This window comes from Mastomys coucha, unplaced genomic scaffold, assembly GCF_008632895.1.
Source record: "Mastomys coucha isolate ucsf_1 unplaced genomic scaffold, UCSF_Mcou_1 pScaffold22, whole genome shotgun sequence".
NCBI lineage: Eukaryota > Metazoa > Chordata > Mammalia > Rodentia > Muridae > Mastomys > Mastomys coucha.
This window is the reverse complement of record NW_022196905.1, coordinates 207,885,046-207,897,603: the sequence shown is the minus strand read 5'-3', so window position 1 is coordinate 207,897,603 and position 12,558 is coordinate 207,885,046.

Sequence of the window (12,558 nt, the reverse complement as noted above, 5' to 3'; positions counted from 1 at the left end):
AATTATTGCTTTTACCACTGAAACAGATTTTTTTTCCATAATTGGTGTAATTAACATTCACCTCTTTGAAATAAAAATTATGTTGAAAATCTTTTTTTTTTTTTTTTAAGATTTATGATTTTACAGCCAAGCAGGGTTCATAGCTCAGAGAGACTGATGTGAGAAATGCAGAGCCTGTATACATCTCTGCACACACATTTATGATTTTGTAACTTGGTGTTCTTGTGGGCGCCTAGCAGTGGGGATGGCAGGAGTGTCTCTGACTCTTCTGTCTGTGCTTGAGACTCTTTTCCCTCCTGCTGGGTTGCTTCATCCAACTTTGATATGAGGGTTCATGCCTAGGCTTATTGTAACTTGTTATCCCATATTTGGTTGATGTCCCTGGGAGGCCTGGGAACAGAGAAGGAGTGAATCTGGAGGAAAGATGAGGTGGGGGAGCAACTAGGAGGAGTGAAGGAGGGAAACTCAATTGAGGATGTCATGTATGAGAGAAGAATTAAACACTGTGATTTAAAAATTTTTAAATTCTCTGTCTCTCTGTCTCTGTCTCTGTCTCTGTCTCTCTCTGTGTGTTTGTGTGTGTGTATGTGTGTGTGTGTGTGTACAAGTACAGGTGAAGTTCGAGTTACAGATGGTTGGGAGGCACCCAACATGGGTTCTGGGAACGGAATTCAGGTCTTGTGGAAGAAGAAGTAGCATAAGCCTCGTACTCATTGAGCCACCTCTCCAGCCCCTTGGCTTTTTTTTTTTTTTTTTAATGATTTCATTTGCCATTTGCAATTTCTTCTTGGAGGTACTGTCGAAATCATTTGTCCATTTGGAAAAAGTAGTTATTTTCTTATTGTTGAATTTTCAGAGGTCTTATTTTTGTTGTTGTTTTCTTACAACATAGGATTTTTATAGGTTTGTGATTTTATTTGTGTAAATCAGACAAAAATATAAAACTTGTGTCCTAATGTCATACTTCAAATATGCTTGGCCCAGGGCGTGACACTATTTGGAGGTATGGTCTTGTTGGAGTAGGTGTGTCACTGTGAGCATGGGCTTTAAGACCCTCATCCTAGCTGCCTGGAAGTCAGTCTTCCACTAGCAGCCCTCAGATGAAGATGTAGAACTCTCAGCTCTTCCTGCACCATGCCTGCCTGGATGCTGTCATTCTCTCACCTTCATGATAATGGACTGAACCTCTGAACCTGTAAGCCAGCCCCAATTAAATGTTGTCCTAATAAGAGTTGCCTTGGTCATGGTGTCTGTTCACAGCAGTAAAACCCTAACGAAGATATTTAAGAACTACAAAATGACACCATAAATTAAAGACCTGTAAGAGATGAGCACCATGTGTTCTACACTCACAGACCATCAGACTCAGTATTGCACAGATGTTAATTCTCTGTATAAGGATCTATAGGTGCAAGGCAATCACAATTAAAACACAATAGGAGGTTTCATTCATTTTTTAAGGAGTAGAAACTTTATTTTAAAAATTACATAGAAATGTGAAGGATAAATAATAGCCAAAAAGAATGAGCCTGACAGTGCTGACGCATGCCTTTAATCCCAGCACTTGGGAGGCAGAGGCAGGCGGATTTCTGAGTTCGAGGCCAGCCTGGTCTACAGAGCAAGTTCCAGGGCAGCCAGGGCTACACAGAGAAACCTTGTCTCGAAAAACAAAACAACACAAAGCACAAAGAATTAAACATCTGGTAGTTACTGAGCGTCTGCAATTCATTATGAAGGATATTCCCAGAAAGTCTAAGTCTCCCCTCACTCTTTACTGTTTGACCACGCAAGGTGCACATGTAAATGCCTCTGAAATAGTTCAGGATGGTGAAGAAGAGATGATGTGTGCTTGTGCTTGGAAGAAGCAGGACTCTGTGAGGCCTGAAGCCTGAGGGAGATGTGCTGCCCAGCTGGCTCTCCAAGCTTAGAATGAACCTGGCTCACTGGAGAAGCCAAGAAGCCAGGGAGTTTAAGGCAAAGAGAAAAGAATCTGGGATGGAAAGAGGATTTCACATTTGGGACCAAGGTTTAAGCTATCCAAGTAACAGTGTGCACAATATACAGAGTGATCCGGGAGGAGGGAAAAGAAGAGGAGGAAGAGAAACAAGGGGAGAGACATGGAAAGAGTGTGAAGAAGGAGGAGGGGGCCATTGTTTTCAAGATACTGAATCAATTTATAGGCTGTATTCTCACAAACACACTCCTCCATCTAGCAGGAGAATGCCATCACATTCAGTGGCTCACCTCCAAGTTCTTTCTAGTCCCCTCTGGAGATAGTAGAGCTTGCAAACGAACACCTCCACCAGCTTTACCATAGTTATAGGCTAGACCACCATTACAGAGGAAAGATTATTATCTTTTTGTATACAACTCAGCAGATTCCAATTCTCAAGGGGGGGTAGGTGCTTTAATCTCTTTCCCTTCTCTTTAGGATAGCCTCTGCCAGGCCAAATCAGCTGTGTTCCAAGTGAAGAGACATAAACAGGGCTGATTGCTTCCAAGAAAACCAAGCCCAGTTCTAAGCATGCCAGGATTATCTTGCCAGAGGAAGTCAGACATGACTGAACAGACACATTTGGAGTGACCACATATTTGTCTTCAGGGATATTAAGATGCAGATGCTAATTGGGACTGGATATAAGGGGAGATTTCCTTTTTGTATGTGCACCTGTGTGCACATGCCTGTAAAGGCCAGAAAAGACACCACTGTGTGCCTTTTCTTCATCATTATGAGGCTGTCTCCGTATCTGAAGCTAAACAGACAGGCGATCAGCAAGATGCAGGGAGCTTCCTGTCTCCACCTCCTTAATGTTGTTTCATGGCACCATGCTCAGCTTTTTAATGTGTTGTGGGAAGTGAGCTCAAGTTCTTATGTTTGAAAGGAGACAAGATCTGCCTCTTCCAGCCCCAACAGGGAATGTTCTAAGAAGAACAGTGTCATCCCAAACTGGTTTGTTGCAATCTTATCACTTCTTGCCTTTGTTTTCTTCTCTCTCTCTCTCTCTCTCTCTCTCTCTCTCTCTCTCTCTCTCTCCCTCCCAGACTCCCTGGAGCTGGGTTGATTAGACATTTGCTGCCACACCCACCCTTCAAGACTGGATTAGGGAAAGATTATTTGCTGTTGGCATGTGAATACACTTTAGAAGTTAAAAATATTTATACATGTCAAGATGTCTAGAAACTCAAGAAATGACTTTCAAGGTAAAGTCTCTATTGCCCCCGTGCCTGGACATCAGTTGATTTCACCACTCTTCAAGATCTGTCTATTGTTTCTACACATTCTCTGGATCAATCCTTTGCTTTTCACTAATTTGTAGGCAAACTAATGTTTTTAAGTAGAACTAGAAAATCATACTATTTTACTCTACCCCTTGGGTTGGTATAGTCTCTTTATCTTGGGGTTTTTGCTAGGCTTCTCTAGAGGACCCCATTTTGAAAAATTATTCATTTATTTCCCTTCAAACTTATTTAATTATTTTAATCTCTCTATCTTATGTGCATGTGTGTGTGAGTGTGCATGTGTGTAGGTATATGTGTGCCATTGTGCATGTGGAGATCAGCACCCAGTGTTGGTCCTTGCCTTCCATCTTGCTTGAGACAGGGTCTCCTGATTTCGTTCTTTTCTCCACTGTGTACAGAAGCATGTTTCTCAAGCTCTGGAGAGTCTCCAGTATCCAACCGCCATCTCCCTGGAGAAGTGCTGGGGTTACAGGTTCGAGTTACAGCTTCATGTGGTCCTCATGTATACCACGATGCCTTACCCACTGAGCCAGCTCCGGAGCCCTCATTTCTGGTCTTGTCACTTTTGTTACTGCTAGAGATCCCAGAGCTTCTTCTGATTGCCTTTACTGTTTATTTAACTATATATTTTCAGAACAATCTATCCATGTGTCCAGTAACTTCTTTCTTCTCAGCTTCTTTGAGGCTCTTCCAGTGGGTCCCTCTCTACTCCCTCTTTCCCAGGTTAAGTAATCCACTGCGGTCCCAGCTTTGCTCTGTCTCTCGCATTGTTGTCCATCTGTTATCTTATTTAATGAAGAGGCTGCTGACCTCTCTGTTGAACTCCTGTGCTCCTCTGTGCAGATGTACTTCCACCCCCTCATGTTCTGTTTGTTGAGTCTAAGTCCATCATCATGTACAAAACGGAGTTTCCTCTCGTAATTTTTAGTTAGTTTTTGGAGTGGGGGGTGGGGGATTTCCTGTTGGTCAACTTGAAACACATTTGTCAAAGTTTCCTTCTCCTTTGTCCCTGACCTTGCTTAATCATTCATTATCTCTTTATGACTTACTGCTAGTTGATCTCCCTCAATCACAGATTTCCTTCCTGAATTAATGTTAGAATCACTGTTCTCTCAGTCTTGATCCTGTCTTCATTCAAGATTGCTTCTATATACTCCTAGGGACATATCCTAAGCGTCGTTTCATTTTTTCCACATATTCTTTGACAATCTGGTGCAGATATGTAGTGTGTGGTAATGATGCTTGCCCACTACTCTCTCATGGGTCCCCGCTCCTCTTCAGCCCCTCTCCTGACAATTCTCCCGTGTATTTTCACATCTTTTTTTCTACAGAGCTCCTCAAGGCAGCTCTGTTGCTTATTTTGTTGGTTGGTCTTGAGACAGGGTCTCTCACTATGTTGCCTGGAAATCAAGATCCATCTTCATCTCTTCCTTCTGCTTTGAGAATGTATCATACCAAGCTCTTAAATCTAAAATTTAAAAAGATTCCTTAATGAGTTTAATTTTTGAAGTTTCCCAAATGTCTACCAAATAAGTCCAAACTTCTAATCAGGGCTTTGGGTTTAATCTCACTCACTGAGTAAATGTTTACAGAGTACTTGATATTTGGCAGATAAGACATGATAGAAAGATGGGAAATTTAGAGGAACTAGGAAGGGGAAAGCAATTCTTCTGTTTTTATTTAACTTTTTTTGCTGATTCTTTGAGAATCATTCACCCTGTAAACTTCACATCACGCACCCTGATCTCACTCATCTACCCGTCTCTTCATACCCACCCTCTGCTCTTGCAACCAACCCAAAAGAGCAAAAAAATGTCGTGGAAGCTGTAGTGTATGACATTGTGTCCCACAGTGTACAGAGACTGTCTGGAACTCACTCTGTAAACCAGGCTGGCCTCAGACTCAGAAATCCGCCTGCCTGCCTGCCTCTGCCTCCCAAGTGCTGGGATTAAAGGCGTGCGCCACCACCGCCCGGTGTTGTCCACATTTCTTTACTTGTAAATATTCACTGAAATGAGTCATTGGCCTGCTTCAAAGCCTCTGGCTCCTCAATACCAGATCCTCACTAGGATCCCCTCGGATATCCTGTTGTTGCCCCGTGTCATGGAGATCATGTAGCACAACCAATTTAAGCTTATCCCTGACTAGCTTACAAATAAATCAGACTCAGACTATGGTTACTTTATTTGGCTCTGACAATTACTGGAGGGCAACCCCTAATCTACATTCCTAATTGCTGGCCTAGCTGCTTCCCATCGGTGTACCCCTGATATTTGTTGTTTCTCCTGGCCATGTGCTCACAGTTCTTTTCCTCTCATGGCGGCTTCCTCTCCCTTTTCATTTTTCCTCTTTCTCCCCCCACCCCCAAGCTCATGCCTTTGAACCGGCTTATCCTGAAACCAGGGCCAGCACCACTTATTGTGCTTCCTAGGCAAGGTGTGGGGCCTACTCTCCCCAGTACTGCAGCTGGCAAAGGGTGGGCCCAGCGCTGTACAGCCTCCAGACTTCAACACGGCCCCAGGTTTAGGCCTAGAGCAGAACCAACTGCCAGCAGTAATAGATGACCACGGCTGCAGGGCCACAGACCCAGACACGCCCCTCGGTGGCAGCACAGGCCACGACCTCACTATGGCTTTAGGTAGCGTAACTGGCTACTCACACCTTGAGCTTCCAGTTCCTCCTCCCTCCCTTCATTGTGTCCACATCTTTTTGCTTCTCTTTCTCTTCCATCTCTCCACCACTTATTTGCTGATCTTAGCGATGCCGAGTGCCTCTGGGTCTCTGACATAATCTCAGGGGTGCTATGCCCCTCCCGTGCCATGCCATATGACACTGGGCAGGGGTTATTTCTGGTATACTTGCCTGCCTAGGCCTGATAGCCCAGATTTGGGGGCGGGGGGTTGTCTCAGGCTTGCTGTACCTACTACCTACACTTTGTGAAGCTAGTCAGGGATCATCTATAGTGTGGTCAAGAAAAGCAATTCTTAGCACAAAGTCTGATAGAAGTTTCTCAGCAGGTTAGAATCAAGAATTCCAGTACAATTAACATTCGTTTTGAAGATTGCCTACCTAGAAACATTGCCTAGGCACAGTACAAGATGCGCCTAGACCTACTGCAACTTGATGTGCCTGGGGCAGGTTTTTCTGAGTCTTTTCTGAGGAGAAGGGAAAGATGGAATTGGAGTCGGAGGATTGACAAGTTGGGAAGGATGAGGGGGTTGGAACAAGGGGATGTGTGTGTAGGGGTGAATCCATGGCTCACTTGTACTTTCATCCTTGAGTAAATGGACACAGTAGGTCCTTAGTGAGGTTATCTCCTTGCTGAGGTGGTAAAATGCCCATTTATGCACATAAAATTGTCTTTGGTAAAAATTAGCAATAATGGTGTCTCCCAGGAAAGTGATCCAAGAATAGAAACAATTTCAGATATGCAGAGCTGAGGTTGGGAGGGGTGCCTCTGAGAACCACATCTGCAGAGCTGAGGTCGGGAGGGGTGCCTCTGAGAACCACATCTGCAGAGCTGAGGTTGGGAGGTGCCTCTGAGAACCACAAATGCAGAGCTGAGGTTGGGAGGTGCCTCTGAGAACCACAAATGCAGAGCTGAGAGGTTGGGAGGTGCCTCTGAGAACCACATATGCAGAGCTGAGGTTGGAGGGGTGCCTCTGAGAACCACATATGCAGAGCTGAGGTTGGAGGGGTGCCTCTGAGACCCACATATGCAGAGCTGAGGTCGGGAGGGGTGCCTCTGAGAACCACTCTGGGAGAGAAATGGTGGGAGGACTTTGCAGAAGTCTATGAAGGTGGATTTGATAAGATGTGCAGTGTTTCATGGCCATGGTGAGTATTTATGGATCTCCTTAGTATGTGGTCTTATTGTATGTTTTGTCCAGTGTGCTACCAGTTATTAAATCCATAATAGTATCACTCAGAAAATAATTTTCCTGGCTCTGCTAAAGGCCGACTTCTCCTCTAGCTTTCTATTATTGCAAATATTAATTATGACAATAATCCGACTACTTCTTCAACAATTGCACTAGACAGTTTGCTAGGGAATTTCATTGCATCTCTCAGATTCTTGCCTCAGTTGTATGAGACACTGCGAAATATATTTGTTTAAGGGCCTTAGTCTTTTGAGATATGGGCAGCCTTAAAATACTGTTCTTGCTACATATTTTGGTTTCTCTGCTTGATGTTCTGCCTACCTGGTCTTGTTTGCCATAACTATAAACAGCATCAGAACTGGCTTGAAGTCTACAAGTGTCCTCCTGTCTAGAGAAGCTCAATGGTAACAGAGGCCTTGCCTGTGCTGCTCAGGGCATCAGCCTGTTCAAGGCAACACATATTTCTTAAGCTTCTTGGGTATCTAGATCTGTAATGGGTTATGTGCTAACAGGAAGGCAGAAGGAAAAAGACAGTATTGACAGCCACCCCCCGCCCAGGTCTCTCAACACAGTAGAACAGAAGTAGACAACTCAGGGCAACCTAAGTCAGACGGTGTCTTAGTCAGGGCTTCTATTCATGCACAAAACATCATGGCCAAGAAGCAAGTTTGGAAGGAAAGGGCTTCTCAGCTTACACTTCCACATTGCTATCATCAGCAAAGGAAGTCAGGACGGGAACTCACACAGGGCAGGAACCTGGAGGCAGGAGCTGATGCAGAGGCCGTGGAGGGGTGTTGCTTTACTGGATTGCTTCCCCTGGCTTGCTCAGCTTGCTTTCTTGTAGAATCCAGAGATTGTTCCCATCTTATAACAAATGTAGATGGTTTGGGATTAGGATGAACTCAGAGCAAAGCAGTTTAAAAACTGGTTTTAAAACATTGCTCACTTGGGCTGGTGAGATGGCTCAGCGGGTAAGAGCTCTGACTGCTCTTCCGAAGGTCATGAGTTCGGATCCCAGCAACCACATGGTGGCTCAACTACCTGTAATGAGATCTGACGCCTTCTTCTGGTGCATCTGAAGACTGAGTTCAATTCTTAGCAGCCACATGGTGGCTCACGGCCATCTGTACAGCTACAGTGTATTCATACACATAAAAAAAAAATAAAACATTGGTCACTGAATTTGACCCTTTGGTTTTTCATATCTAAAAAACATAAAATGACTTGTCTGCCACTGAATAACACAACATTCTAAAGCAGCAGTTCAAACCAACAGCTACTTATCCCAGCATCATGTGTGGACCAGACATCCAGGCAGGATACTGGGGCAGATACCAAGTGAAAGACCTTGTTAGTGTCAGTGATGTGTTCAAGAGCAGCAGTCAGGGAAGTAGCTAGAGACAGCCTAGATCTCTGGAATTTAGCATGTTGTTCTGTATTTAATTCTCTTAACATAACATGTGGGTGCCATAGCTCCTCACATGTGGAAAATGAGCCCTCGGGGTAATTCCCACAAACTCAGATGTCTGGTAGGGAAGTTGTTTTTAGCATGCCCTTTTAAAACTTCCTGCTAATCTGGTTTATTCTCTGTTATTCTAGTGGCTTGTAAAATGTTTTTGTCTGTTTAGGCAAATGTTTTATTTATTTATTTTAGAATCTGCTGAATGCTGTGGCTCATCTCCCAAGAAAGATGGTTTTGTGCCAAAGTGTTAAATCTATCTTACAGTGCAAAGCATCCATGGGCAAAGGCCTCCTAGAAAGGCATTTGTAGGCCGTGGGTGAGGACCAGGTTGTGTTAGTAATGGTCTGTTTCTCTCCTACTGTAATTCTGTACTGAATCTTGATCAACACCTCTCACTTATTTTACCAAGCGATATGAAGTGAAGTAGTGAAGACTTAGATAGGTCAGAATTTTACTTGTTTTGCAAATGACATGAGAATTTTTCTTTCTCTAAACTAGGCAACAATTGAATGGATTTTTCTCTTTAATTTTTACTAAAGTATTTTTTTAAAAGATTTATTTATTTATTATATGTATACAATGTAGCTGTCTTCAGACTCTCCAGAAGAGGAAGTTAGATCTCTTGTTACAGATGGTTGTGAGCCACCATGTGTTTGCTGGGATTTGAACTCAGGACCTTTAGAAGAGCAGTTGGTGCTCTTAACCACTGAGCCATCTCTCCAGCCCCAGTATTTTTATTAATTCTTTTGACATTTCAAACATGTTTATAATATGTTTTGAACATATTCATCACCCGTTCCTTCCCCAAACCTTTTCTAGATCTACTCTCAATCCCAACTTCAGGTCCTTTTTTTCTTAACTATCCAGAGAGTTCAAGTTGTACTGCGCATATTCGTACCAGTGTGGGGCTATTCACTAGAGCCTAGTCCACCTATGACAGCCTACATCCTTAAAGAAAACCTGTTATTCCTCCCTTAGTAGCCACCAGTTTTCATTCAACCCTAGCCAAAGGATAAGGCCTTCCCTGTAAGGATTATCTTTTAGCTTTTGTGTTATTCACAATGTAAGACAATAGTTGCAGCTCTCTTGAAGTTTAACGCATTAGCAATGAATGCTTCCTGTCACATTCTTAACTCTAGGTAATCCATAGAACAATAAATCCATCTTTGATTTATAGTGCCTGCTGATATCTTTAGTGTAAATATTCCTACCAGCGTATTTGGAAAGTACCAACGTGATATCATTGATTAGACATGGAGCTGCCAAGAGATGTGGCAAGTGTTTATAAATGATAGACACAGCCTTGTGGCCATTGATAATCACGAGACCTAATAGGCAAGAATTGAGACATTCTGTGTATTTTATTGCTTTTATTTAAAACATGATTTACGCCGGGCAGTGGTGGTGCACGCCTTTAATCACAGCACTTGGGAGGCAGAGGCAGGAGGATTTCTGAGTTTGACCCCAGCCTGGTCTACAGAGTGAGTTCCAGGACAACCAGGGCTACACAGAGAAACCCTGTCTCAAAAAAAAAACAAAAATAATAAATAAATAAATAAATAAACAAACATGATTTATTTAATTTTATATTCATATGGTTTATTTCTTTCTTTATTTTAGTATTTCAAGACAGGGTTTCTCTGTTTAGCTCTGGCTGTCCTGGAACTCATTCTGTAGGCCAAGCTGGCTTTGAACTCAAGAGCTCCACCTGCCAATGGCTCCGGAGTGCTGGCATTAAAGGTGTGTGCCACCATGCTCAGCTAATTTGATTTATTTTTTCTTAATATATAGTTTTATTTTATACACATGATTATTTTGTATGCATCTGTCTGTGCACCATGTGCATACCTGGTGGCCACATCAGATTCCCTGGAACCCAAGTTTCAAATGATTATGAGATGCATGCGTGTGCTGGGAGCCTAGCCTAGGTCCTCTGAGTATCCAGTGCTCTTAACCACAGAGCCATGTCTCCAGCCCTAGGCTTAAGTTTTAATTAACAACTGACAGTAGACACTGGATAACAACGACTGCTTTTGAACTAGGTATACACTGGTTCCAGAACACACTGATAAGGAGCACTTATCTGTCTAATATTGTCTCATTACCCATAATGCCTTTGAGATGCTGGGTTTTCCCAGGTCAGTTCTCCAAAAGGAAAGATAAGTGATCTTCAGAGCAAATCGATTCTTTCCTCACTTCCCTTAGGTAGTCATGTTTCCTGTTTAAAGGTAGCCAAGAATGTGTGCTCTTATAGATTCCCCCACATAACATATATGTATATACACATATACCATATATACATACATATGGCATCTCTCTATGTATATCATTATACATTATATAAATGTATTATACAATTGCATTATACATTATACAAAATACAAATTTATACACATTATACACATTTCAACAATGTTCATTCGGGAAAAGAGATAGAAATAATGGATGTATTATTGCAAAATGGAAAGTAATTTGTTTTTAATAAAATAGTTCAAATTTTGTCATTTTCTTTTTTAGTTTTTAGATAGAATAAAAGTCCTTACATAGCCTGCAAAATATGCCTTTAGGCTGTGCTCGCCTACAACATCAGAATCACATTCTCCAGGGACTGTCTTTAAAGAAACAGCGGGCTTTCCATTGTAGATGTCTTCTGACATAAACCATAAACATTGGTAAGGAAAGGAAAAAAGGAGAGAGACAGAGAGATAGAAACAGAGAGAGACAGAGACAGAAAGAGAGAGATGAGAGAGAGAGAGAGAGAGAGAGAGAGAGAGAGAGAGAGAGAGAGAGAGAGAATAAACAATAAGATTAGAGCTGCCACAAGGAGCAAGGGCCTGCAGGCACTTTGGCCACAGCCTATCTGCCTATCTGCAGTGGCTTTGTGCTTCTGATCACAGAATTGTAACAAGTTTGTGTTGCTTTAAGCCAGGCAGTGGAGCCATTTGCTAGGGCAGCACTAGAAACAAATACATCTTCTATGAACATTCACTGTAAGTATTGTAGATATCCATTTCGATTTATCTTAGATAAATAATACTGGAGACTGAAGTCTGGGCCCTAGAAATGTGCAGGGTTTTTTTTTTTTTATTAGATATTTTCTTTATTTACATGTCATATGATTTCTCCTTTCCCAGTTTCCCCTCCAAAAAACAAACAAACAAACAAACAAACAAAAACAACAAGAACAAACCCCTGTTGCCTCCCCCCTCTCCATGCTTGCCACCCCACCCTCTCCCACTTATTGGCCCTGGCATTCTCCTACACTGGGGCACAGAACCTTCACAGGGCCAAGGGCCTCTCCTCCCATTGATGGTCGACTTTGCAATCCTCTACTATACACATGCTGCCAGAACAGTCAGTCCCACCTTGTATAGTCTTTGGTTGGTGGTTGAGTCCCTGGGAGCTCTGAGAGTGCTAGTTATTGTTGTTTGTCCTAAGGGGCTGAAAACCCTTCAGCTCCTTTGGTTCTTTCTCTAACTCCTTCATTTGGGGACCCTGTGCTCAGTTCAATGGATGGCTGTGAGCCTCTACATCTGTGTTAGTCAGGTACTGTCAGAGCCTCTCAGGAGCTATATTAGACTGACTTGTCCATCCTCCAGTCTCTGCTCCATAGTTAGTCTCTACAACTCCTTCTGTGGTTATTTTGTTCCCCCTTTTAAGAAGGAATGAAATGTCCACCTTTTGGTTTTCCTTCTTCTTGAGTTTCTTGTGGTTTGTGGGTTGTTCTTCCTGTATTCCAAACTTCTGGTATGCACTTATCAGAGTGCATACCATGTGTGTTCTTTTGTGATTGGGTTACTTCACTCAGGATGATATTCTCCAGATCCATCCATTTCCCTAAGAATTTCATAAATTCATTGTTTTTAATAGCTGAGTAGTACTCCATGTGTAGATGTACCACAATTTCTGTATCCATTCTTCTGTTGAGGGACATCTGGGTTGTTTCCAGTTTCTGGCTATTATAAATAAGGCTGC